The sequence below is a fragment of the Staurois parvus genome, unplaced genomic scaffold, assembly GCF_062004578.1.
Source record: "Staurois parvus isolate SC_StPar_1 unplaced genomic scaffold, SC_StPar_1.0 ptg000635l, whole genome shotgun sequence".
In the NCBI taxonomy this organism is placed as follows: Eukaryota; Metazoa; Chordata; class Amphibia; order Anura; family Ranidae; genus Staurois; species Staurois parvus.
In genome coordinates this window covers 4,755,526-4,778,418 of record NW_028318431.1, presented here as the reverse complement: position 1 = coordinate 4,778,418, position 22,893 = coordinate 4,755,526, and the positions used below count along the sequence as shown (strand labels likewise).

The window sequence follows — 22,893 nt, the reverse complement described above, 5'->3', positions numbered from 1 at the left end:
CTGTTTGGAACATTCTTAAAAAGAAGGAACGCACCGGTGAGCTCAGCAATACCAAAAGACCCAGAAGACCACAGAAAACAACTGTGGTGGATGACCGAAGAATTATTTCCCTGGTGAAGAAAACACCCTTCACAGCAGTTGGCCAGATCAAGAACACTCTCCAGGAGGTAGCTGTATTGGCCAGATCAAGAACACTCTCCAGGAGGTAGGTGTATGTGTGTCAAAGTCAACAATTAAGAGAAGACTTTACCAGAGTGAATACAGAGGGTTCACCACAAGATGTAAACCATTGCTGAGCCTCAAAAACAGGAAGGCCAGATTAGAGTTTGCCAAACGACATCTAAAAAAGCCTTCACAGTTCTGGAACAACATCCTATGGACAGATGAGACCAAGATCAACTTGTACCAGAGTGATGGGAAGAGAAGAGTATGGAGAAGGAAAGGAACTGCTCATGATCCTAAGCATACCACCTCATCAGTGAAGCATGGTGGTGGTAGTGTCATGGCGTGGGCATATATGGCTGCCAATGGAACTGGTTCTCTTGTATTTATTGATGATGTGACTGCTGACAAAAGCAGCAGGATGAATTCTGAAGTGTTTTGAGCAATATTATCTGCTCATATTCAGCCAAATGCTTCAGAACTCATTGGACGCCGCTTCACAGTGCAGATGGACAATGACCCAAAGCATACTGCAAAAGCAACCAAAGAGTTTTTTAAGGGAAAGAAGTGGAATGTTATGCAATGGCCAAGTCAATCACCTGACCTGAATCCGATTGAGCATGTATTTCACTTGCTGAAGACAAAACTGAAGGGAAAATGCCTCAAGAACAAGCAGGAACTGAAGACAGTTGCAGGAGAGGCCTGGCAGAGCATCACCAGGGATGAAACCCAGCATCTGGTGATGTCTATGCGTTCCAGACTTCAGGCTGTAATTGACTGCAAAAGATTTGCAACCAAGTATTAAAAAGTGAAAGTTTGACTTATGATTATTATTCTGTCCCATTACTTTTGGTCCCTTAACAAGTGGGAGGTACATATGCGAACTGTTGTAATTCCTACACCGTTCACCTGATTTGGATGTAAATACCCTCAAATTAAAGCTGACAGTCTGCAGTTAAAGCACATCTAGTTCGTTTCATTTCAAATCCATTGTGGTGGTGTATAGAGCCAAAAATGTTAGAATTGTGTGGATGTCCCAATATTTATGGACCTGACTGTATCTTCAGCTGATGAAATTACATTAGTTGGTGATGTCAAAAGCAACAACATTTAACCACTTCCCGGCCCATGTATATAAATGGCCGGATGGTAGCAGTGCAGGGGCGGGAGGCCGTTTAAAAGCGTCCTCCCGCTTCCCTGCCGGTGCACGCTCCCTGTGAGCACGCGGCACCACGATCTGGTGCCCGCTGTGTCCTCCGGAACACTGATCGTTGTACGGGACCTCTGTGTGAGGTCCCGATCATGTGATCACTGATTGGCCAATCAGTGATCACATGAAGAGTAGTAAGCAAGATGTCACTTCTGACATCATTGCTTACTACGAGTGAAATCTGTGAATGATTTCCGGATGGTAGCAGTGCAGGGGCGGGAGGCCGTTTAAAAGCGTCCTCCCGCTTCCCTGCCGGTGCACGCTCCCTGTGAGCACGCGGCACCACGATCTGGTGCCCGCTGTGTCCTCCGGAACACTGATCGTTGTACGGGACCTCTGTGTGAGGTCCCGATCATGTGATCACTGATTGGCCAATCAGTGATCACATGAAGAGTAGTAAGCAAGATGTCACTTCTGACATCATTGCTTACTACGAGTGAAATCTGTGAATGATCACAGAGGTCACATGGTAAAAGGCTATTCACAACAGCCTTGTACCATGTGACAAGCTGTGACCAATCACAGCTCACACAGTATTTCTCAATGGCTGCAAGAATGTAGCCAGAGAGAAGGAGAAATGATTGCTTTTACAGCCTTTATAGGTGTAAAAAACAATCAGTGTAGAAAAAAAAAAATCTTCATCACCCCCCACAAGTAGTACAGAGTCACTATGGTGATACTGTACTGCTAGGGTGACTGTATGCTTAAAAAAACCCATAAATAATATTATAAAAAAATAAAATTAAAATGATAAAAAAAATGTTAAATTATAATTTTTGGTTATAAACTAATTTGGGTTCTTTTTTTTTTACTAAAAATATAATTTAATACATTTTGGCCAAGATTTATGAAGAAAGATTACTTATTTGCAAAATTTTATAAGAAAAACATTTTTTATTCAACATTTATGGACTTTTTCATTTATATAGCAAAAAAAATAAAAATCCCAGTGGTGAATAAATACCACCAAAATAAAGTTTTATCTGTTTTAAAAAAAATGCTACAACAATCATATGGGTACAGTGTTGCATGACCGCGCAATTGTCATTCAAATTGTAATAGCACTGAAAGCTGAAAATTGGCCTGGACAGGAAGGGGGTAAAAGTGTCCGGACTTGAAGTGGTTAAAGTAATGTTATTTCTGCTGCTCAGGTACCTGCCAGATCTGCTATCACTCCTCAGAGCCCACTGAGTGCTGCAGCTGGCCAACTATTAATATTCAAAACTGTGTAATGATATTTGCGGTCAGTAAACACATTCCATGTGCAGATCTAAAACATCAATATTTTATCCACAAATGTAATCATCAAATATAGAAATATAGTAGCAAAGTGAAGATACATATAAATGTATAGTCATTACCTAAAGTGTTACTAAATCCAGGACCCTGCATTCAATATATCTGGACTTCCACAGTACACACAACATGGAAATGCAATTATTTTAGTAAATATAAACTGCTAAATAGCTTTTCTCATCAGCAGTACAAAAAAACTCTCTAGCAATGCACACCAAACTGAACATGTGCAGCTTGCCTCCAAGATTCTGTTCTATCAGCAGATGGATTGGGGACAGTAGAAGAAGAGGAGGATCAGAGATCAGGTTTAACCAGTGACGCCATCACACATGCTGCTCCACGTGTCCGGACCACGTGATCGCAATGACGCCATCTTGGTTGCAGGCAGGCTGGTGAGACTCTACTGTGAGAGCTGTGAGCTCTGGAGCGACGAGAATTTTATTATACAATGCTTGTTTTTCACTAAACTAATGCGAGTGCGTTTTATGGGGGGACCGTTGGAAGAAATTGTTTTCATAAGATATTGCACTATGGTGAGTGTTTTTTTATCTTGTTCACATGTGTTCTAAGGAGTATATGGAAATCTCTCAGTTGGAGTGAGCTAAGCTGTGGATTACTATCATTGAATACACAAAGATATGCTGGTTATTCACCAGCTTCTGGTGAGTGTGCATTTTGATGGGGTGTTAAGCATAGGATTATGCACTGGTGATGGAAGGCTTCATAGCTGCATTTACTGAAGATCATATTCATTATTGATGTGTGGACTTTACTGAATGGACTCTATGAGGATTCTATTTATTTAATTATCTAATATTTCACACACTCATTTGGTGGTGGATTTATTTATTTATTAATTTTTGAGTGTAGTGCTATTATTTGTGGTTATTTTATATTACATATACTGTATGTAATTTTGTCACATTTTAGATCATATTTATAATTAGGTGATAATAGCTGCTCCTATATTATTATTATATTATTATTTAATGTTGTGCATTGTATTGGAGTCTAGAGGCGTGATGGTTTAAACCTTGGGGTTTGTTGATAACTAGGATTGATAAACATATACCAGGGTTTATTTATATTTTATAAAGCATGCTTTACTGCACTGATTTTACTGTTGTGGGTTTAGTAACATTTTAAACATGTTAAATGTCCAAAAAAATGGCAACTAATAAAATAAATGTAAAAAGTTGAAAATTCCTCTCCAATATAAATCCTCCATCACCAAAAGTAATTAGCATCAAATATTCTGGTGTATGACCACACACCACCCACAGGTGCATTGCACACTCACCAGAAATAACAGTTAAAAGCGTGTGTAACAAATCACATTGAATGCTCAAGGCACATCTCCTTTCTGTAGCCATCAGGAATGCTGAAGAACTAACAAACGAGGTGGACAGAAACGATTCATAGTGCAGTATGTTTTATTACATTCAATCAAATTGCCATAGAAGTATATGTATTATGGATAGTTTTCCAAACACAGCACATAGGAACCTCACATAAAAAAGCCATGTGCTAGGCCGGCCATCTTGCGAGTATTCATTACCTGCTGTGTTTGTTCAACTTTTTCTGCAATTTGTTGTTTTTCTGTAGTTTGTTTTCAACTAGGATTTTGCATATTTTGGTTTTTTTTGCTGAACTATTGTGTTTTACTCCTTTGTGATTTTGTTTTACCTTTTCCCTGTATGTGTCTTTTAACCCTTGCACTGTGTGAGGTCATCACTAGGGGGTGTTGTTGGTGGGTTTATTAATCTGTTTACTATGTTGTAGTGTGTTTTGCCTCAAAACAAAGTGTTTTTAACACTACTACAATCGCTCACTAATACACGGATTAGGCTTAATAAATATTAAAGCAAAACATGATTTATTGAATAAGTTCTGTTAGTATAATAACATAAGAATTGTCAGAATTGCAAATCATATTTAGATCATATTATAGCAAGAATAAAGCATCAATACATCACCGGATATTGTAGCATCACCCGTTGCCCAACGATTGGGGGACTCTCAGCAATCAGCAAAGGGGAAATCCGGGAAATCACCACAAGGCACGTCTGCCGCGTCTTCAATGAGTCCCAAATTCCCCTAGAATCCCCCGTCTTTTATATACACAATTTGCAGTGTCCTTGTTTACTGCCATGCGCAGTAGACTCTATTTGTGTAACTTTTGTGACTATGAACCTTGACTTGTTCGACTATATATCTTATAACTATAAATCCTTGACTGATTGCAACTGCACATCTGGTAACTATGAATCATAGATCTAGCCTTGATAGATCTTAACAATGTCCTTGTCTTATTATTCTAAACTCTAGTTACCCCTCCACTGATATATCCTACTAAAATTATGGCAATTGAGTGTCAATCATCCTTCACACATACATTCTATACACCCATGTCACATATGTATCACAATCGGTCCTTGATTGAAACTCAAGTGACATAAGTTGCCATGACCATAATTGGTCGCTTGCAAAATAGCTTGTAAGCTATATAACAGTTCCATAGAGTTAATAAAACTATTATAATCATAATAATTAGTAGAGGGTGAACCAGAAAATCTAGAACCTTAGTAGCGGAAGGGGAATAGCCTAGAAACACATCCCACCAGTGATGGGAAGTAGCTTCCGCTATACTAGACCCCACTTTTATCAATTTTCCACCTACTATGGTCGCAGTCACAATGTGTTGTGCAATCGTCTTATTTAAATATTTGATATGTTGTTGGACTTCTATTGATTCATTCATTAATTGTTTCAAAACCGTTAAATTGAACTCCCAATTGGGGATCTCCAATGAAAAACCCTTCCAATATTCTTGGACTGATTCTTCCTTGTCACCCTGTAATATAAAGGTTTCATTGTGCCAAATTAAAGAAGACAGATTACTAACACAGCCTGAGAAGGGAACTCTCATTCCCTTTATCACGGGAGTGTTGGTCACCATACACACAGTTTGCAGAGCTATTTCAATCATCATCTCATAGGAAATTGGTAAGATGGTCCATTTACATATATTTACAGTGCTCTGTAACAAGCATGGCTCATATACGGAAGACTGTAGCTTACAGATTTTTCCCTCTAAAGTATCATCGCAAAAAGAAAGATCATGAGTCTTATTATCATTATCTACATGGGTGCCATATAGTTCTGGGCTCCAATAATGTTGAGCGCCAGGCGCACCAATAATCAAAGGCATCACAACAAATTTACACATTATAGTTGATTTAGTAATATTATACATTATTATTGTCCCAAGGCAGGTAGTGTCATTACAAATCATCTTTTGAGCATCCAAATGTATCCACATATCTATGGGGACATTCTTGTTGAACACGGTCCTCCATACTAATTCATTTCCGGTCATCAACGTAGCCTGCATATTAACTTTTTGTTGTTGCTCATACATGGTTTGCAATGTACACACCGTCCAGTTAATAAATTTTGCAACATTAGTGTCAAAACCTTTTGCAAAATTATTTGAAGCATTTGTTAGATGAAGCATCATGATATCAACTCCAGCAGCTATACTAACTGGATGAATATAGTAGGCATCCATTTAGCTTGCATAGTTAAAGCATCGTTAATCTTACTCCCAGCATTAGACATTCTATTTGCTAGTGTTTCAATATCAAACCCATTTAAGGTTCCTGTTAGGGAGCCGTAACCCCCAAGCAATGTATCATACCATGCCCTCTTTTTCCGTTTCATACAGCTTTTTACAGTACTTGGGAATGTTATTTGAGCATGTATAACAGTTTTCTGTGCATGTTGACCCACTTTTTCACATGTAGAAGGCAATCTTTTAATATGTCCGGGGTCGATACGAGTGGTGTTTGAATTTACGAAGATTAAGTACTGACCCCACCATGGTCTTCCTTGGATTTCACTGGCGTTGGTACAAGTCATAATGATTGTCTCATTAAGAGCAAACTGAAAAACAGTACTTGCTTTGGTCTTAGTGGTACAGTTTCTTGTTACGGACCTCCTATTTGCAGCTGACAAATAAATGAAGCTTGCTTCCTGTTGGCAACAGCAAATGCTAACTTCAGAGATTACATTTATCACACCTTCATTTCCATGAACCGCATATGTTGGCTTGTAACCCTCTATTGGAGCTCCTGTCCATACAGTACCATTGAAGGTTATATTTAGAATGAGGCAGGGCTGATTAGCTGGGCATATAAAATCATCTTGAGTTCTATTCGTACGCATGCTTTTCCAACCCCAGCTCATTCTGGCATTGCCGGTATCTGTTACTTTAACTCCCGGAGTCCACGCTCCGACCTCTAATTCCACCAACCACACGATACCAAGGATTCCAAGACTGAAGGCAAGTACATTGTTGCTCTGTGAAAGACAATACAGTATGAATCATTCTCGCAAATAACATTTTCCTTGTGGGACATATTCCCACTTTTCTCTGCCTGGTTTCATGATCAGTAGACTGCTGTCCTTACCTACAGCTATTACTTCTGCAGGTTCCGGGGGACCAAATGCCCCCTGTACCCAAATTTTAGCCTCTACATTAACTGTGTTAGTAGAGCCAAAGCCTTGGTCTCCTCTAACCGTTAACTTTGTGGGAGCCTCTCCCTCTTTAATGTTAGCAATATATAAAGGAATCAAAGTAACTGAGCTACTCGGTCCTGGGCTGGTAAAATCATAGCTTCAGTGCTAAGGTTGATTATCACTACCTTGATTTCTCCCTGGTAATCAGCATCTATTAACCCTCCTAGAACTACTGCTCCTCGGAGCGCCATACTTGATCTAGTTGCTAATTGACCATATGCATCAGACCCTTGCAACTTCTTTAAAGTGGATTTTAGTATACCATTCATTCACTCCACCAACCCAGCTGCTTGAGGTTAGTAGGGAATGTGGTACACCCATTCAATGTTATGCTGCATGGTGTAATCTTTTACCTGTTGTCCTGTGAAGTGGGAACCATTGTCTGTCTGAATTTGCAAAGGAGTTCCATAATATTGGGTTATCACTTCTATAGTCCTCAAAGTACTCCACTGAGTAGCAGCTTTGCAGGGGAACCCGACTAGATAACCTGAGTAAGTATCTACCGCCGTGCAAATATACTTACATCCCCTGCTTGCTAGGAGAGGTCCGATGAAATCCATGTGCCATATCTGACCTGGCAACTTACCTCTTCCAATGTGTCCCATCACTGTGTGTGGGACTTCTCTTTTTTGTACATGTTGACATACTGGACATTTAAGGATGATGGATTTAATTATGTCCATAGTTAATGGTATCCCCCTTTCCTGTGCCCACCTGTAAGTGGCCTTTTCTCCAAGATGTCCACTTTTTTGGTGAGCCCAAAGGGCTGTACCCTGCAGCCATGTTTCCTGAATTTCAGCTTCTCTTTCTGCATCGGATGCTTTGAATATGGCTGCAGCAGAGTCTGCTTGAGAATTAAACAAACATTCTAATGAGTCAAGAGGGACATGAGCATCCACATGATAAACAGTTACGGTCATGTTTTGAACAAAACTTTCAATGTCCTGCCATACCTCTTTTCCCCACACTTCCTTACTATGTATCTTTCTCAACAACATACACATCCGTTCCATCCTTATTAAACACTTCTATCATTCTTATCAATATAGTTAAATCCGGGTTCTTTAAAGACATGTTACAAATGCACATGCAAACATAGAATACAAATGTTAGTAAAAAACAACAAAATCAGCATATCTACTTTCTTAAACCATCAAGCTTGTAAAACATTTACCAGGTCTCTATGGTTCTCTATGACTTCATAGCAGTCTGGGGTCTCAACAGATATGTTAGGTATTCATATACAACACTCATAGTCAGTAGTAGACTCACAACTCAGTCAATGCTATACCCATTTGTTCTATTTTCATTTCATTCATGAGCACCTGTTTCCTATGCTTTTAGTGCCGGCTTCAGTTTTAATTCTCCTACATAGCTTAACACAAGAATCCTTGTCTAATGATACATCAAAATCATAACACTTTCTCCATTTACTAAGATATTTCACATTTTTTTTTATTTTCTTGCTTTGGGCAAGATCTCTATGTACCCCTTATTCCACTGTATCCCCAGGAATTTCACTACCTGAGACGGACCTTGTATTTTGGCCGGATGGATTTCCCAGCCTTTGGTCCTCCGGGGCAATTATCCCAATCATCGCTAGATGAAGAATCCCACACATCAGCATCCCACTTATCTGGATTCCAATCAACTGTAGCTGCTGCTATTGCCCAATGGACTTTCCCACGGTTCACCCTTCTTCTTCGTTTCCTATACTTATTTTGGGCCATTTTTACTGCTGCTATCTTGGCTATATTTTGATAATGCTCTAATTTATCTTTCAACAATTTTTGCCCACATTGCAGAAGAACAATTTTACCTTCTTGTTCTATGGTCTTCTGCTCTAGTTGATGGTAATCCTTCATTTCCTGATGTAATTTCTTATGAATCTTCCTGTATGCAGTTAGCAAAATACAACTGCGTCTGCCTAAAGCTACTACATCACCTGCCTTGGCAGGGACCCCCTCGAGTACATTTACAACATCAAGGGGTTCAAAAGTTACTACATCACCTGCCTTGGCAGGGACCCCCTTGAGTACATTTACAACATCAAGGGGTTTGATACCTTTAAACTTACTATCCCACGATTCTGCCAGCCCTGCACCTAACAATTCCTGTGCTAAAATGTATGGAGCCTCGGTCCAGCCGGGAATCTCCACCTTATCAATCTTGCTCTTCGTTTTTCGCTTAAACATATCTGGTTCTTTTCTAAAATGCCAGGAAGCTAAATCTCCAAAATTTCTTGGCAAAATGACAAATGTCAATATTTTGCACAGAGGCCCCCTGGTACCTAGGGGTCAACGTGCAAAAATCAATTTTTTGATATCACTTTCTTATCTTAAAATATATAATTTTTTTAAAAACTTTTGCAAAATGTCAAATGACAATATTTTGCACAGAGGTTCCCCTATGCCTGAGGACCAATGTGTAAATATTACTTTTTCAAACAACCTTTCTTAATAGGAGGTATATCTACCTGGCATCCTGCCGACTACGCCAATTTATGTTTTGCCTCAAAACAAAGTGTTTTTAACACTACTACAATTGCTCACTAATACACGGATTAGGCTTAATAAATATTAAAGCAAAACATGATTTATTGAATAAGTTCTGTTAGTATAATAACATAAGAATTGTCAGAATTGCAAATCATATTTAGATCATATTATAGCAAGAATAAAGCATCAATACATCACCGGATATTGTAGCATCACCCGTTGCCCAACGATTGGGGGACTCTCAGCAATCAGCAAAGGGGAAATCCGGGAAATCACCGCAAGGCACGTCTGCCGCGTCTTCAATGAGTCCCAAATTCCCCTAGAATCCCCCGTCTTTTATATACACAATTTGCAGTGTCCTTGTTTACTGCCATGCGCAGTAGACTCTATTTGTGTAACTATTGTGACTATGAACCTTGACTTGTTCGACTATATATCTTATAACTATAAATCCTTGACTGATTGCAACTGCACATCTGGTAACTATGAATCATAGATCTAGCCTTGATAGATCTTAACAATGTCCTTGTCTTATTATTCTAAACTCTAGTTACCCCTCCACTGATATATCCTACTAAAATTATGGCAATTGAGTGTCAATCATCCTTCACACATACATTCTATACACCCATGTCACATATGTATCACATAGTGTCTTAAGAAAGATGGATTGAGCTTCATGAAACGTTAACAATAAAAACACTGCGGTTTTTGATCTTCCTCCTCTGCAAGACCCGTGAGTATACCTCTAAACCAGTTTTAGATTTATATATACTGTATAAATATATGTGTATATATATATATATATATATATATATATATCAAATTTTAAAATAGTCTACAAAAACCTGGGTGGATCATACAAATAAGTAAAAAATAAAAGCATGAAAATACATTGTATAAAACCATAAAAGCAAGGTGATAAATATATAGTAATGTACAGACACAGAAAAAATGTATATACACATCTACAGCATATATCAATCAATAAATATATGACATACATTTATTCCCTAACAACAGAGGGTAAGAATCACTGTTAGCTAGCATCAATAAAACATTTAATGCTTCATTCTAGGTTGAAGCTATAAGGTGCAAAAGTTTTCAACTTAAGAACCCAGCACTTCTCTAACTTTGAAACCTCTTGCATCCAGTTACAACCTTTCAAGTACGGGTATACCTTACCTATACCTAAACACTTGATGCCCTGTGTGTTCCTATGGTGATATTTCCTAAAATAAGTGGCTGTGACCTTTATATCCTCTCTTGATATTATATACATGTCCTTTCAAATGATCCCTCAGTCTTCTGGTGGTCCTACCCACATACTGTAACCGATTGGCGCTGTTTAAACTTGGGGCACCTAGTGTCATTAACTGCCCAAACCTGCACCTCTTACATGAAAAGAAACCTTTCATTTGTATTTCAATGTTTTTATTAATTTATAAACAGTTCAAGACAGGAGCAACAAAACACGCCCACGCAGGGGCTATCAATTGCACATATAATAAAACAGTGCTCTAACACCAACAGAGCAAAAGGTGCACCCACGCATGGGCTATCAATGGCACATATATGACAAAAACATTAGTATAACACCGACAGTAACTCAAACTAAAGGCAGGTATCCACTGCCACACCAAAAACAGACAGAAAAAGGAAAGGAAAGAGGAGTACAAAAGGAAAAAGATAACAAGACCAAGAGCAGGGGTCCAAGAACGCCAATACAGAGCAACATCACAACCCCAGACTAGCTGGGGGGAGCATGGGAAAGGCATATTACAATCACACCTCCCATATTTTCAAGAATTTCCGTTGGGAGTCGTTACAGATACTCGACATCTGTTCATTGAGCATCATAGTGGTCATACAGACAAACGGGTGCTTCCATGCCTGAGCAATTGTCCTAGTGGCCGACAAAAACAAATAGGAAGCCAACTTCTGCTGGTGAGCCAAGAGGCCCGATATGGGACAATGAAGCAAAGCATACCGAGCATCCCGACGTATGGAGAGATGGAACAAGGTGAAAAGGAAGCCAAACACCCGCGACCAAAAGCGAAACAGTCTCGGGCATGACCACCAGATATGCAATACATCACCACGATGGCCACAACCCCGAAAGCATCGATCACTGCAGGCAGGGTTCACCTGGGCCAAACGAGCCAGAACCCAATATCAACGAAACAATACCTTGTATGCAGCCTCCAGCGTGGTAGAAACTTTTCATTTGACTAAAAAAGTCTATCCTGGGAGAGGGATCAATAACTTTTGGTGCATTATTGGCCCCCTCTTAGGACACATGTCACGTATCTGATTGGAGACTGAAATGACGAGGTCGGCCTCACTTGTGTCACTAGCCCTGACCCCACTGGAAGTGGAACAGAGCGTGTCTAGGGACCAGGGGGACAAGAGCGCCAGCAGATGTTGTTTGCAGCTCTTGAAGTTGGAGACTTTGGAAGACTGATGAACCTCCGATTCAGGCACAGTAGTGATATGCAGAGCTGGTATGGTAGACCACCAGGTATGCACCAGAGCAAGGCAGGAAGCAGGGATGGGAAACAGGAGCAATGTCATAGGAATAGCCGGGGTCATCAACGGACGGACAGCGAGGTACCAAATCAGAAGCAAGCCAAAGTCAGGAGCAGAGATGAAGTCAGGAACCAGTATCAAGCAGGAGAGTAATCAGAGTCAGGTCAGGAACAAGACGGGTCAGCAGCAAGGAAATCACACAGGAACGAGCAGGAAATGGGGAACAGCTGAAGACCAGTCAGCACTCAGCACAGGCAGAGGCACCTTTTAAATAGTCCGTCTGGTGCCAATCTTCATGTGCGTGATCGTGCATTTCTGTGCACATGCGCATGTCTATTCACCAGCTGTCTCACAGGAATTCCCTTACAACACAATTATTTTTTTATGTAACACCCTTGCTGTCAGCTGCAGAATGTTAAAACCAACACAAGATGGCAGTGTCCTGCAAACTCAGTGGCATTCACATTCTGCCTAGCAGCCTCATGGACCTTGTATGCTGAATCGCAGGACTTTGCTGGGGAGCAGTGTATCGGAGGACTACATTTCCCAGAAGTGCTTACGTGTGGGCGGGGACAGAAGCCTGGGAGACTGGACAGGAAGTGAGAGGGGAGAGAGCTGGAGAGAGAAAGCAAACAGAGAGAGTGGTACTGACTGCCGGAGGACCGGACCAGGCTGCAAAGTCGGAGAGGAGAAGTAAGGAGGAGCCGCTGACTGCTGAGCTTGCCACCTTGTTCAGTAAGACAGTCTGCCAGTAGGTGACTCGGAGCACAGTGACCTGACGGAATACTGCACGCGAGAACCTGTGGAGGCCCCCATCGCCCGAGTGAGAAACAGCCAGGACCTGCTGGAAGCCACAGATCAGGTCAGAGAGTCCCATACAAGGCAATAAAGGAGACAACACACAAGTCATGTCATTTAAAGCGAAAATCCTTGTCTTTTTCTACCTCTAATTTGTATCAATCCTGTCAGGAACTATCACCTACATCACCTACAGTCCTGCTTATTTGTGCACCAACTGGGACCCAGTGAGCATGCAAAAGAGTCCTCACTGCAATTAAAGGGACCTTGACTACCCTGGTCAAAGCGCTCTTTTACCTCAGTATTAAACCTTGCTATCATAATATGAGGGCCCAAAGTGAGCTAGTCTCATTGTTGCTAGTTCTTATTGGTCACAGGGGTTGCCACCACCTCAGGTCGGAGGCACTGGGTTAATTTCTGAAAGCAGGCCTGTTAACATTGATTGAACTTCTGCTATATGTGCTACTTCTTTGCTTATAGTTGCTAAGAGTAATTATTGCCATTCCAAGTATCAATACCAGTTTGTACTGTTCAACCAAGCTGACATTGAAGTTTAATATAAACCTCATATCCGTTTTCTGTAATCTGTGTGTGAGTTTACTTTCTGGTCAGGGGCGGACTGACAACTCATGGGGCCCCCAGGCAATAGGGGATCATGGGGCCCCTGTGTCCTTGCCCAAACTCAAAAAAGCCTATGAAAAAGGTACCAGGGGCATCTCATGGGGTCCCCTACTGACCCCGGGCCCTCGGGCAGTGCCCGAGTTTCCAAATGGTCAGTCCACCCCTGTTTCTGGTATCAATTTACTCTGGTCAAAGGAACCTTGTGGTGTCAGCAGGGGTTGGGCTTGCAGAGAGGGGTCCAGAACAACAGGGAGCCCAAAAATAACTCAGCAACTCCTAAGGGGGTAGTGCTACATATATGTGCTATGTTTAGAAAACTATTTATGATACTTATACTTCTATGACGATTTGATTGATTATAATAAAATATACCTCACTAACGTCCATTTCTGTCCACCTTGTTTGTGAGTTATACAGAACAGCTTGCTAATCAGTGATGTATTTATGTTTTGGGCTGCCCTAGGCAACACAAAAATTGCCCATGGAAAGACCCTGGAACACCCCCCTCCCCCTTGAAGAGAGCCTGACATTGACAAACAACACTCCAGCTTCCCCTCCTCCACCCGAGAGAGCCTTCCACTACCACCGCCCCCCATACACTGGCAATGCCCCCCCCCAACCCTACAAGAGAGAAGACACTCACCTTCACAGCTCTGAACATCCCAGGGAACGACTCTGCCTCTGCATACACCATCAAGCAGCCCGCAGCCTCACTCAGATCCCACCTGGTCCCCATGCTGCGTGTGTCCCTTCTTCCATCCCTTCCTTTGGGGGGCTGTGCTGCCCCCCTTGAAAAATGCAGCTGCCCCCTTGAACGATGCTGCTGCCCCCCTGAAAAATACCACCCTAGGCAAATGCCTTGTTTGCCTTGTGGTAAATACACCCCTGTTGCTAATATATACGTATACCAGGCTTACAGGGATTGGAAGCTGTTCTAGTGTTCCAGGCTGTTTCATGCTGTGTTCTGGATGGCTACAGAAAGGAGAGGTGCCTTTGGCTTTTAGTTTGATTTGTGACATGTGCTGTTATCTCTGGGGAGTGTGTAATGCACCTGTGGGTAGTGTCACACACCAGAAGAATTTTTACTTTATTATTTTCTATTAATTTGGACTTTTAAGTAATATTAATATATATCTTCACTTTGCTACTATATTTGATGATTACACTTGTGGATTACTTATTGGTGTTTTAGATCTAGATTGTGTTTACTGACAGGCACCTCAAGTACCATCACACAGGATTTGTATATCTCTCATTTTTTCCTCAGCAACCTGTTACCACTCTGGGTGCTGACCTTAAAGCGGAGTTCCACCCAAAAGGGGAAGTTCGGCTTTAAGGTCTGCTCCCCCCCTCCCCATTAAGGATTGGCACCTTTTGGGGGGCGGGGGGAGAGTGGGTACCCGAATTTGATAGGTACCCGCTCCCACTTCCGGTCCGATCGCCTAGGCAACCGGAAGCGGAAGGTGTCCTCCCTCCCTCCCACACGTAGCAGGACCCAGAAGACTACGGGACTATTCATGAAGCGCAGCGCTACTCGCGCATGCGCAGTGGGTACCTGGCTGTGAGGCCGAAAGCTGTCACAGCCGGGTGCCCACACTGAAGATGCCGGCCTCCTGGAATACAGGACAGCCGGAGAACCGGGCTGCGGGGGACACACTGCGGGACTGTGGGACAGGTAAGTGGCTGTTTTTTAACAGTCAGCAGCTACAGTTTTTGTAGCTGCTGACTTTTATTTTTTGACAGGGAGAGTGGAACTCCGCTTTACCTTTATTATTTTATTTAATTAATATTCAAAAGCCTTATGGGTAGAAGTATTATTTCTCATACTTATATAGCACCTTACTTCCTGCCTTACTTTACAGGCTGTGTATTGGCCAGTTTACAATTTTATAGCCTCAACACAAACATACTTGTAGAGTCAACTTGATTGGAGGTCACCAGCCTATGTTTTAGGGGAATAGGACCCACCAGAGGAAACAGCACAAACATAGGGAGAATATATAAGTTTCATGCAGATGCTGACATTGATGAGAAATCGACCCAGTACTGTATGGCCAGAAAACTATCCATTAACAGCCAACAAAACATGATTATTGAAAATGAAATATATAATGAAGTTATGTTTTCAATTGATGAAATTACATGATTATGTGATGATGGAAATATTAATGGGTCACACATGGGGAGAGATTTACTAAAATTGGTGTACTCAGAATGTGGAGCAACTGTGAATGGTAGCCAATCAGCTTCTAACTTCAGCTTTTTAAGTTAAGCTGATTATCCTGGATGCTGATTGGTTCTATGAAAAGCTGCACCAGATTTTGAACCATGCAGTTTTAGTAAATAACCCTCATAGTCTCCTGACCAATTGCCTTTATAGCTGGGCAGCACAGTGGCTAAATGGTTAGCACTTCCACCTGGCAGCACTAGGGTCGTTGGTTCAAATCCCAGCCACGGTGCCACCTGCCTGGAGTTTGCATGTTCTCCCTGTGTTTGTGTGGGTTTCCTCCGTGTACTCCGGTTTCCTCCCATTCTCCAAAGACATGCTGGTAGGTTCATTGGATCCTGTCTAAAGTGGTCCTAGTATGTGTATGTATGAATGTAAGTTAGGGACCTTAGATTGCACACCCCTTGAGGGTTAGGGACTGATGTGAATGTATAATATATATATTTAAAGCGCTGTGTAAATTGACGGCGCTATATAAGTACCTGAAATAAATAGCTACAAATGATATGAAAATGCTGGATCTGGACCTCTCACAGAGGAATAAGTAGTACAGAGAGGGCCAGGAACTGGATGCACAGCATAAGTATAGGGCCTGCATGACTGAGTTGGCTGGGAAGGCTAGATACAGACATGTTAATTGGTCAATTTAAAGGGATTGGTGGTCGAGAGGGTGGGTCAAGGTACGGTTGGGAGTGGCAGCTGTGGCTTGGTAGAAGCGAGGAGTTCCTTGAGGGTCAGTGGGAGCCTGGTCTGAAGAGAAGACACTTACCCTCCCGCCCTCCCGTTTTTTTGTATGTTGTCCTTTGTTCTTTGGTTCCCGTCATTTGGTATGGGGGCATTGAGGGTCCTGGTGAGTTTAGGACCTGTTTATGGTGCTGTGGGCTGCAGGTTTCTCAGCGGGGATGGGATTTTGTTGTCATAGCAGGGGCAGGGGTCTCAGGTTCGTGTAGGCCAGCATGGTAAAAACAGTATGTGGAGTGCCATGGGTAGGGCCCATCTCAGTATGGGTATACCTTACCTATTGAAGTGATATCAGTTGGGGATATCAGTCATCGGGCTGTATCGGGTGTCAGAAGGGTCAACAATTTGTCCCTGAGCCAGTGTAACTGCAGCTAGGGGCTGGAATAGGAATGTGGTGGATGATGCAGCCGATGCGGTAGTGAAAAAGAGGGCCTTCCTGAACCTGAGATAAAAGGAGAGGGACAGTATGTATTTTATTTCTGTAAAGATTGTTGTAAGAATTTGCTATGTTAATTTATGGTTTGTTAATAAAAGGAGCTGCTATGGCCATTTTGAAATCCAGGTTAAGTATTTGTGTCATTTTTATTAAAGTGAATGGTACATGGGTTATGGTAAGGTTGCATGGTAGCCACAACATCAGCAATACTTCAGTCATGTATATGGCAGCACTAGGCTTGTTAGCTGTATCCTTTAATTACTGACACCTGTAAGTAATCAAATATTGTTGGTGCGTTATTTAATCAGCCACAGTGCCTGCATATTACATAGATAATTTATTATTAGGATAAACTGTCAATTCTGGTCAGCGGTAGTATGCTGTACATGCAATTAGATTTGGCAGATCTGAACTCAGCATCTTCTTCTACGTTATAGGGCCAGCTCATTAAATATCTCACTAATTAGAGGTAAAAAACATTCATTGCTAGACTAGGTTATGAGATTATTATGCAGAGATAGTTGAAGGTGAAAAATCTTTTACTCTTGTGTGAATGGGACATCCATGCTCACCATGTGATTGTTCAATAGGGATCCCTGTCCAGGGGGGGAAATGGTCAGAATCATGTTCCCCCCAAAGAATCCCAGTACCTTTGGATACAGAACAGGAGGAGACTATATGATGTCAGAAGCAACAGCACAATTTCATGTAATGTTGTTCCTGCTGTTCAGCTGTGTCCCAGATCTGCTGTCCCCACTCAAAATGTCAACTGAGTGCTGCAGGAAGAAATTGGTTAATGGCCAATTGAGAAACCTGAAGTTAACAGTGTGTTATACTCAGGGGCGGACTGACAACTCATGGGGCCCCTGGGCAATAGGGGATCATGGGGCCCCTGTGCCCTTGCCCAAACTCAAAAAAGCCTGTGAAAAAGGTACCAGGGGCATCTCATGGGGCCCCCTACTGACCCCGGGTCCTCGGGCAGTGCCCCAGTTTCCAAATGGTCAGTCCGTCCCTGGTTATACAGCAAGGTAAGGCAAGCCATAGATGATTTGATTTGCATCCCTGCAAACATGGGTTGCAGGAAAGATACTCACTCAATTCCCTCATCATCACAGTCAGTGTTTGATGGGAGAATGCCTCATGTGAAGCTATTGTGCTCTACCTGCAGGGAGCCTTCCCAGGGAGCCTTCCCAGCCTGCACATAGATGGATTGAATTTCAGCTGGTCCCTGATGAACCAGCCAAAATTTGATGCATCTATGACTGCCTTAAGACCCACTGAGCTAATCTTGAAGGATTTCCTACCAGTGCACAAAGAACCTTACATTTCCTTGTTTGGCCTATGGAATATCATGGCGACAAGATGACTGCAGCAACTACTCTGAGGAGCTGCCATGGAAAGTATTTTTTTGCTCATGCTCATATCTCACACATCTCCTCCTAAAAATTAAAGGTAACATATATTTATGTTGTATATATTATATACAGCATTATAGTTATTTATTTACTATGGTCAGGGACCTCCATCCTTCCCTGCACTGTTTAGACAGGGCTGTATTAGATTTAAGAAGAAAGTGTCTAAAAGCACACAATTGTCATGATGACTGAAGACCTGCAGCATAACCAGATGAATGTAGGCCTTAACCGCTTGCCAACCGCCCTATAGCAGATATACTACTACAGGGCGGCACGGGTGCGCAAAATCACGTATATATACGTGATTTTGCATTTCTGTATTGGTGTCACTGGAGATGTTAGTGACACCAAGTCAGTTTCCCCAGTGTCAGAATGCCCGCCGCAGTCCTGCAGTCCTGCTATAAGTCACTGATCACCGCCATTACTAGTAAAAGAAAAAAAATTTCCAGTATCTACACCGCCATTTGTAAAAGTTATAACCTTCATGTAAACCAATTAATTTATTTGATTAATTGATTTTTTTGTAGCAAAGACATGTAGCAGAATACATTTTGGCCTAAATTTATGAGGAAATTTGATAATTTCAAACTTTTTTTACTGGACATGTTTAAAAGTAAAAAGTCAAAAATATTGTTTTTTTCTCAAAATTGTCAGTCTTTTCATAGCGCAAAAAATAAAAAACGCAGAGGCGATCAAATGTCACCAAAAGAAAGCTCAATTCGTGGGGAAAAAGGGACGTAAATTTAATTTGGGTGCAGCATTGCATGACCGCGCAATCGCCAGTTAAAATAACACAGTGCTGTAACACAATAAATGGCCGGGTCAGGAAGGGGGGTAAATCCTCAGGAGGGCAAGTGGTTAAAGAGAACTGAGGCACAGAATCTAAAGATTTAAATCGAAAAAACACAGCGCCCAGGACCAATCTACTAACGAACAATTTTAAGTGAAATGCTGCTGTGCATAGGTATATAAACCAAAACAAATTTTCTCAGTATAAACCAGCGCAAAACACAAATGTTACAATAATAAGTGAATATAAAATTATATAAAAAATTTTTTTTATAAATAATCTTTAAAGTCCAGTGATAAATGTAAGTGACTACAAACCCGTGACATATAAAAACTAAAAAAAATTTTTTTAAATTTATTTCATAAATCAAAAGTCCAGTGATCCCCAAGAAAACTTTCTAAAAAATAAACTTCAGTGCTTCAAATAATTCTTCCACCATCCACCAGTGCCGAAACCAACATAAACCGCACTCACCAGATATTGGTGAGTAAAACACCTTTCAGGATTATTTAGGGCTCCTGGACCCCCTTTGAGGACTCCTCTATTTTCCACCTCAGATCTATGGGTATTTCTCCACTCGTCTCCTCGCCAAATCACCAAGTTCTTACTGCTCCCAGCTGAAGCTGCTGTCGGGGGTGCACTAGCAGTGGCACTGGCACTTGTACTTCCTTGCTTCTTCTCCAACAAATCCACTACACATCTACTCTGACCCCTCCTTGATTTATGAAATAAATTTAAAAAAATTTTTTTTAGTTTTTATATGTCACGGGTTTGTGGTCACTTACATTTATCACTGGACTTTAAAGATTATTTATAAAAAAAATGTTTATATAATTTTATATTCACTTATTATTGTAACATTTGTGTTTTGCGCTGGTTTATACTGACAGAATCTAAGGAACCACCCAATGTACACCAATGCACCCTGCAAGTGGTGATTGATTTTTATGAGGGACGGCTCCAACATTGTGCCCCTCAGATATACCCGAACTTACAACAGCTAACAGATTAAGACAAAGTGCAGGTCAAGAGATGGGGATGATGGTGTAGGCAAGGAAAAGGTCAGGGCAGATAGCACACAAGGACTTTCTAAAAAGGGTAGAGAACAGACAGGAACAGTGGTCAGAGGCTAGATAAGTTGCCAGTGAGTATAAGTTGTCAGTGAGGCTGAAAAAGAATATTAGGCGCAAGGTCACAGGAACAAGAGCTTGGGGAATAGTCTCCTAGAGAGGTTTTTGCTCAGGCATCTTGCTGGAGCGATTTCGTATGTAGCACTAAAAGCCTATATCTATTAATGTGCCTTGTGAATTTCCCAGCAAGTAGTAATACAAAAACTAATAGATGGCATAGGTGCATGCCTCTGGAATACCCAAGGACAGGTATAAACTTAAACCACTAGAGGGTGCATGTGTGTGGTACACTTGAGATCGAAATCTCAAATGCTTGAGAAGCTCTGCAGCTCATGTATTATTATTATTACACAAGATTTATATAGCACCAACAGTTTGCTCAGTGCTTTACAATATAACGGGAGACAATACAGTTCAATACAGTTCAATTCAAGAGGGATTTGAGGGCCCTGCTCCTTGGAGCTTACAATCTAGGAGAAAGAGACACATGAGATCCCCCAACACATAGGGGTCTGTTTATCAATGGCTTTATCTAAGATTCAAATAACTTGCACCCATTTTTCATACAAGATACAATTAGAAAAATAGCTCAATTTTTGGTGAAAGTTATGTAAATTTAGATTAAATAAATTTATAAATGCTATATCATGGAATGTTGAATCATGGATGCACCTTGGAATTTTTATCTATTTTTGAGTTGTGTCCCATTGGGAAATTCATAAGTCCTGTCCTGGAGATATTACAGAAAGCGATAGAAAATCTCTTTAAAGTGCACGAAAATCTGCTGCAGATATGCAGGCAAATGGAGGTGGCAGCCTCCAAATCTTCCTGTCCCGTTTGAATCCTAAGTGGCATACATGCAGAGTCTCTTGTAGAAATTGTTCTTTGTACCACAGATCTGCCCCATCATCAAGGTTCTTATCTGCCACTATTTTAGAGTCAACAATGTAATTTGTAACTTTCAGTGTATTGACCTCTGATATTGTATGCTTTGGAATACTCCTCTTTCAACGCAGTTAGACCCAACATTAACAGAATGCTAAAGCATCACACTAATGACACAAAGCCATAGGACTCACCTCGAGGAATCACCAAAGGGACACCAGTATCATTTTCAGGCAGCCGTAAGCTGACCTAAAGGATCACTGGACAACTGATCTAGGAGGTGAGTGACTGTGTCATTGTATTTTGTTAACCTGACCTCCAAAATTAGCCAACACAAGAGATGCCTAGATACATGTGAGGTCAGCTCTAGTCAACCTTGAGTATAAAGTTTAGGGTCTACCTATGGTCATGAATTCTTTTAATATTTTTATTGCTGGTCCTATTATTAGAATACATTTTATTAATTCAGCTAATGGGTTTACTGTATGCTAGACACTGTGATTTTAAAGCTTTTGACTTGTAGTTTAAAAAAAAAATAAAATGTTTAGACTCTTAGCACCATGGGCATTATACAAAATCAATCCACAAATATAAGAAATACTATCGGCCAATTACTTATAAAAATGTATGGTGATCAACAAGTTTCTTATAAATTTGAAATTCCCAAAGCTAATATACCCAAACTGATTACACCAGGAGTTGGGGTTGAGGATTCAGCTAACTGAACATAACAAGTAAGGATAATACTTATAAAACTATCTCATAAAAAATGTTATATCAAGTCATTTTTGTGAGAAAGAGATGTGATAGTAAAAGAGGAAAATGGTGAGAGTGAAAAAAGGAAAAAGCTGAAGAAGAAAATGGAAACCGAGGAATAGAAAAAGGATGGTGAGTTTTAATGAGATCCATTAATGGAAAGTCTATACTGAGATAAGGATGTGGCTGTCATAGTGGAACTGAAAATGCTAGTTTGATCGTTGTCACTGGTCTCAATACCTGTTCAGAACAATATGCAGCCAATGAAATTAGGGTGACCTTTAGTGATCTACACACTTTTTACAGGTCAGTGATTCAAAGAGTATTGAAACTGTCAAACAGCATGACAGCCATGCCATCTGGCATTTTCAGAAAGATGGGTCTGCAATAGCAAAATCATATATTTTTATCATTACCAGTTTCTTTAACTGCTAGTAATTATTTAGAGCACTGGTCTCCAAACTACAGCCAGGGGCTTCCCTTTATTCGGCCCTTTGGGGTTAACATGAGACACTATTCTGCCAACTGACATCAACAATGGGCACCATTCCTCCCACTGACACCAACAATGGGGCACTATTCCTCCCAATAACACCAAAGGCGGGGCACTATTCCTCCCCCAATACCAAATGTGATGATGTTTACACTCACTGATGCTAGGGACATTTCCACTCTCGCTGACCACAGTCAGGCCCCCGAAATGTCTGTAGAAAATAAACTGGCCATTTGTTTAGAAAGTTTGGAGACCATATATAGATATGGTATATATGTGATATGTGTAGCTATGTGGATATAGAGCATGGGGCCATTCCTGTACC

At 41.1% G+C, this 22,893-nt stretch overlaps 1 pseudogene; it reads right to left on the bottom strand.

Moving 5' to 3' along the window:
* Positions 1-4,525: 4,525 nt before the first annotated feature.
* On the bottom strand, positions 4,526-7,165 carry LOC149449195 (uncharacterized; annotated as a pseudogene).
* Between the last annotated feature and the right edge of the window lie 15,728 nt (positions 7,166-22,893).